Below are 6113 nucleotides of genomic sequence, written 5' to 3'. Positions count from 1 at the left end.
CGCAACATTAACATAGTATTATTACCATACAGAACTCTCATTTTCAGATGAAAAATCAATAAAAAGCAATCTTCCAGAAGAGCATTAGTGTCAGCTTATTGCATTGTTAAAATCATACTATAGCGGCTTATTTTGGATTGATAATGTCGTCTGTTTTTCATATTCTGGTAATGTTTATGAAAACAAAACGTGTGCCTCCGTGCGACAGAAGTACATCTCCTATCAAGTGTAATGCTTAATAAAAGATATTTCAGCGCCTGATACCCGAACAGTGCACCGTCTTTTATAGGTTTATGAAAGAAGTTTTAAAGTTAACATATTTCATTGATATAATTTACGTACTTGCATCGTTTTTTAAATAACATCTCTCTGGGAATCATTTCATGTAAATGATCATCACAATATGCACCTATGCAAAGTCCAACATATAGGAGCAAAATAACGTATAGAGGTCGTCGAGGCGTAGTGGATATGGTGTCCACCTGGCGGGTTCGATCACCACGTTGGTAGCGTTGTTTAGATCTCTCCCAACGACATCAGGTACTTGTTCACTAAGCAACAGGAACCGAGAGCGTTTAAATAAGCCTTTGTTTTTCGACATAGTCCTTCTAAAAGAATAAACTTACTTGCAAACTTTAATGACATGCATTCAAGTTTTGACAGAAATTACCACATTAATTAGCCTACGCTGTGTTACATGCGAACAAACGAAACAAACCCGATCAATTAACAGTTGCATCTCCGAATTTGAACGGCCAAAGCGTGGTCTGCGGATTAAAACATTAAAAAGAACAAAAGGTAAAGAAATAACAACATGACGTGGAAATAAGCGTAGAAAATAGTGTTGTATTGCAATTAAAATCAAACTGTCAATACACGCTGTACGTCATGTTATTGACGATTTGTTTGAACCCAAACTAAATAAACAGTACCGCAATAACCCTTTGCCTAAGTCATGATTTGTTATAAGAACAGTCGTGGAGAGACGAGTCTGTAATTTAGTGTATTTGAACACTTTAAATCATAATTTAGTCTCGTTTACGCTTTGTTTGAATGTTTGATTTCAATAATATAATATGCCTGTAGAGGATCAAAACCGGCTTGAGAAATGTCAATAGAGTTTTCAAGTGGTTATTTATGAAACGTTTCGAATAAACAATGATATGTTTGCGGTTGTAAGATGATGTCTTTTTCTCCTGTAAACCAAGTTTATACACCGATAATTTCACGAACCGACTTGAAACATCGATGTTGCAGAGTGTTTATTTCAATTTAGTTGTTACGTGTTCAACTGGAAGAACCATGGTGTTTTATTAATAAATTGACTGACTGTAAATCGCATAAAAGTGTATGTGCCGACTTAATCACTTTTTGTAGAAGCTACTGTAACGGTTGCAACCGTGGTGTTTTGTGAATTAATTGATTAACTGTAAATCGCATTTGTGCGTGCCGACTTAATCACTTAGCATGAACTATAATAGCGCCTATGCATGTAAACACATAATTATGGAGTGTGCAATATCGTGTAATTGTGAAAAATAAAATTTTGAGAACGAGACTACAGCTGTTAGTCCATACTTGTGTTATGATATGACATAAAATAAACGAAAACAGATTTTTGAAATAATGAAATCAAACAATTATCACATCAGCTCAATATAAACATTTTTAAATATCAATTTAATCTTTAAAATGATATCATATTATACTAGTCGAATTCGAATAAAAAATAACGCCCATGTTTATTTTTAGTTTCTATTGACTCGATCATACGTAATTGCTATAGATTGAAATTATTTGTGTGCGTATTATTACATACATAAAATAGGTATTAAATAACCCAACGAAATGTTATAGAAGAGGTTCATTTACCATGCGTGTTACTTGTTCGATATCGATAAACTGAACGCAAGAAATGAAACGAACAATATACCTGCTATATATTGTACTAGCGCACGGATTGTATTCGTAAAGAATCTTTCGTTGTATCATTGAAACTGTGTTATCGAGTACCGTGTACGTGTATAAGTGCTGTTTTAATTTCAGTAGTCAATTTGAAAGCAAATACATCTATAATCGTGTTTGTGTTGTACTTAAAGTAATGCGAGAGATATGCAACAATAAATACCTGGGTTATTTCACAAGTAGCTCGATAAAAAGGTTCGTGCCCTTCTCTTTGCATTTGTTTACATTATTTGTGTAAGTGGATAGATATTGATTAAATAAATTAGTTATTATTTGATTGCAATATTTGATATTTAAAATTTAAGTCAACTTTACTAAAAATCGAAATTCCTTAATAATGGTTGTGTTCAGTCCATTTTAAATATAGGTTGCATATATGAGTGGTATCTGGTTCATGTTCACAATTGTTTTTTATCTGTGTTTTTATTTTTACACTTTGTTTTAAAAAGGTAACATTGATTTTTTTGCAATAACTATAAGTTTTATATTTTCCTTAAATTCGGGGTAACTTTTTTTTATTTAAACAGCACAAAACTCATTGATTGTCATGGACACACTTAAATACATGTAGACCTATACATTGTTTTGATGTTGGTAAAATGTTCGTTGAGTCTGAACGTCATAGTGGTTCAAAACATGTACTGAGTTATAGATTTGACAATAATATAACTAATTATAAATAATACACATCGATTTTGTTTTATTAAAATCTATTCTGAATTTATATTCACGACGTTTCCTTTTTGCCGAACTGTGAATTAAAACAGAATAAATAATTAGTTTTCCGACTTGACAAAGGTCTGTTTCTAAAACATCGTTAGAAAAAAAGATAATCAATTTATATTTTTTTCAATAAAGAGAAATAATTGTGGAAAGACCATATCAAATGGTTGTCATATACTTGACAAGGGAACCATTTAACATATGTAATAACCTGCAGTGGGGTCGATATAACTATCAACATTTTGGGTTTGATAGACCACAAAGCTACGCTATATGATTATATTTACATGATTCAAATATGGGACTGTCAATGTTATTTAATTAGTGCACAATAGATATATTGTAGAAATAGGGTTTGCATTCTTTAATATGAAATAACACGGAACAAATGTCAATACACGCTTTTCATGTATATGTGTATTTAATCATGATATTTTTTAAGGATGGTATGAAATAGACTTAGCAAATGTCGGTTTCTAACAAAAATGATACAACATTTTTAATTCTCTCAAAATAGTTTAGACATGTTAATGCATTGTTAAGATTTATTACGCATTGTTAAGAATTATTGTAATCATGTACACACAACTATAGTTTGTGGCACAAATAAAAATATCAATATCAAAAGCATCGTCATAAATTGTACGTGAATAGAATGTGCGTTATGCAAATAATCTGTCAGCAATCTGTTGATCGGTGCACGAATAAAATTACATGAAACTTTCTATTTGAAGTAACTAGATCTAATAAGTATTAAATAAGGTCGCCGTGACGTAATGGATGCGTTGTCGACTGGCGACCGGGAGGTCAAGGCTCGATCCTCAATGTGAGAGCGTTCTGTAGATTTCCCTACAGACACCATATACTTGTTCAATCCAGGCAACGGACCAGGAGATAGCATTTCATTAAGCGTTTTGGTTACATTGAACTAAAATAAATAGGTTAAGACACATACATATTTTTCAACAGTATTTGTTGCAACTTAACCAACAAACTCACCTATGACATATATGTTGAATCGTGATAACTGTTTACGAAACGATGGTAGGATACGAGCAACAACGGCGGTTCTGTCGATTTTCCATCGTTATTTACAGTGAAAAAGATGTTAAATATAAATTTTCAAAATGTTTTTTTAAGATTGTATGCCGTTGAATCGCCAGCGGACCGAAAATAGCAAAACAGTACAAACCTTTTGTATAAAATTTGCGAAGTAATTTAATGCATTTTATTATTCACATGATATCAACGCTTTTTATTTATTTATTTGTTCCTTTGTTTATTTATTTATTTGTTTGTTTGATTGTTTGCTTGCTTACTTACTTGCTTACTTACTTGCGTACTTACTTACTTACTTACTTACGTACTTACTTACTTACTTACTTTCTTTATTTTATTTATTTGATCATTTTTCATTTATTTAAAGTATTGTGTAAACATAATATTGCAGTCAGATGAATGCATTCATTGCGATTCCACTCACAATTCTCAATTCACGTTTAGTGTATCGTGCATGGCACAGGCTGTTTACGCTATCAGCATGTTGATTTAAATGCGGAATCCGTAAACTGAAGTGTCCCGCTTATGTCGCAAAAATATCACAAGCGAGTGATTTGTAACATTGATGGTCACCGAAGGTGAAAAAGACAAACCGGCTTCTACACTTTGGAGTTCAAAGCCCGGTTGATAACAATGAATTGCATATTTCGCTGCGTCCCAATATTTATTATCTTTATAGATCAAAAGAGACATTCAATAAAGCACTCACGAGGAATAGAGACCCGGATTGAAACTAATATGACCGCGGTGAATGTAAATAATACAGTCGATAACAGGTATTTAAAAGAGCATTTAAGGAATGTTACTTATTTTACACAGCGAAATCTGTTCTGACGGGAAGTTAATAAATAATGAGTTTAAATGGAGACGTCTTTACCTTGGTTTAAATTTATTTCCCATTTCGACAATTACAATATTGAATTTTAAATACACGCAGTTTAATTCTTTAAATGAAAGAATAATTTGTTTTTTGGATATGATTGAATGAAGCTTTTGTAGTTTTAATTGTCAATATTGATTTGCAATCAAAGGACTCAACCAAATATAAAGAAAATATGCTTATCGTTTGTGTTTATGATTGTTTATCGAGGTCAATGAGATCAATAATTCGTCACGAAACATACTGATTTTATGAAAAAATATCGTTTTAAAAATGGTGAAGACTCGGCAGAGACTACCTACTTAATATTACAGTACATGTATTTGATAATGTTATGTTATGTTGATAGCGTCCATTTCCCTTGTAGCAAAACCAACAAAGCAACATGCATATGTAAAACCAAAGCCAAATTGTTGTTCCAGTACAGTGTGTTCATTTATTGCATGATACGATGGAACGTGTTGGTCGATACTGTATTGGCTCGTGCGCACCTTTTTTGTTATAATATAAAAAGTAAAAATAAACATTGCATTTTCGGTTGTTAGCCAATCAGTATATACTGTGCCCTTACACACTGTAATCTCTAAGGAACGTTTCATTTCTACAGCCACAGGGTGACCATGTACATCGTTGTATAATATAGAAAGCTTGGGTACAAAAGGCTGATTTCCAACTGAATTGCTTTCTCTTCTTAACATACATGTATTTGTGATTGTTTTAATATGACGATTTTGAATACTTATTTACAATGATAAAAAGTAATGCATGTTAAACTGTATTGCGTCCATGTGTTCCAATGCACTTGTAAATCAGTAACCTCAAATAAACGTTGATTCGTGTAATAACGACATGTAATACTAGTAAACTGTTTACAGTTATCACAACATTAAAATAGGAATATAACCATAAAAAAAACTCTGATTTTCATATGAAAAATCAATAAAAAGCAATCTTCAAGACGAGCATTAGTGTCATCTTATGGCATTGTTAAAATCATACTATAACGGCTTAATTTGATTGATAATGTCTGTTTTTCCTATTGTGGTAATGTTTATGAAAACAAAAGTTGTGCCTTCCGTACGACAGAAGCACATCTCCTATCAAGTTAAATGCTAAATAAAAGATATTTCAGCGTTTGATATCCTAACAGTGCACCGTCTTTTATAGATTTATGAAAGAAGTTAAAAAGTTAACATATTATGTATTACATACTACATTTAAATAATTTACACATTTGCATCGTTTTTTTATATACTTTCTCTAGAAATCATTTCATGTAAATGATCATCACAAAATGCACTTATGCAATGTCCAACATATATAAAAGCAAAATAACATATAGAGGTCGTCGAGGCGTAGTGGATATGATGTCCGCCTGGCGGGTTCGATCACAACGTTGGGAGCGTTCTTTAGATCTCTCTCAAAGACATCATGTACTGGCAAAAGGAACCGAGAGCGTTTCAATAAGCTTTTGTTTTTCAACGTA

The sequence above is a fragment of the Dreissena polymorpha genome, chromosome 11, assembly GCF_020536995.1.
Source record: "Dreissena polymorpha isolate Duluth1 chromosome 11, UMN_Dpol_1.0, whole genome shotgun sequence".
Classification (NCBI taxonomy): Eukaryota; Metazoa; Mollusca; class Bivalvia; order Myida; family Dreissenidae; genus Dreissena; species Dreissena polymorpha.
Note: the sequence above shows the minus strand (reverse complement) of the source record.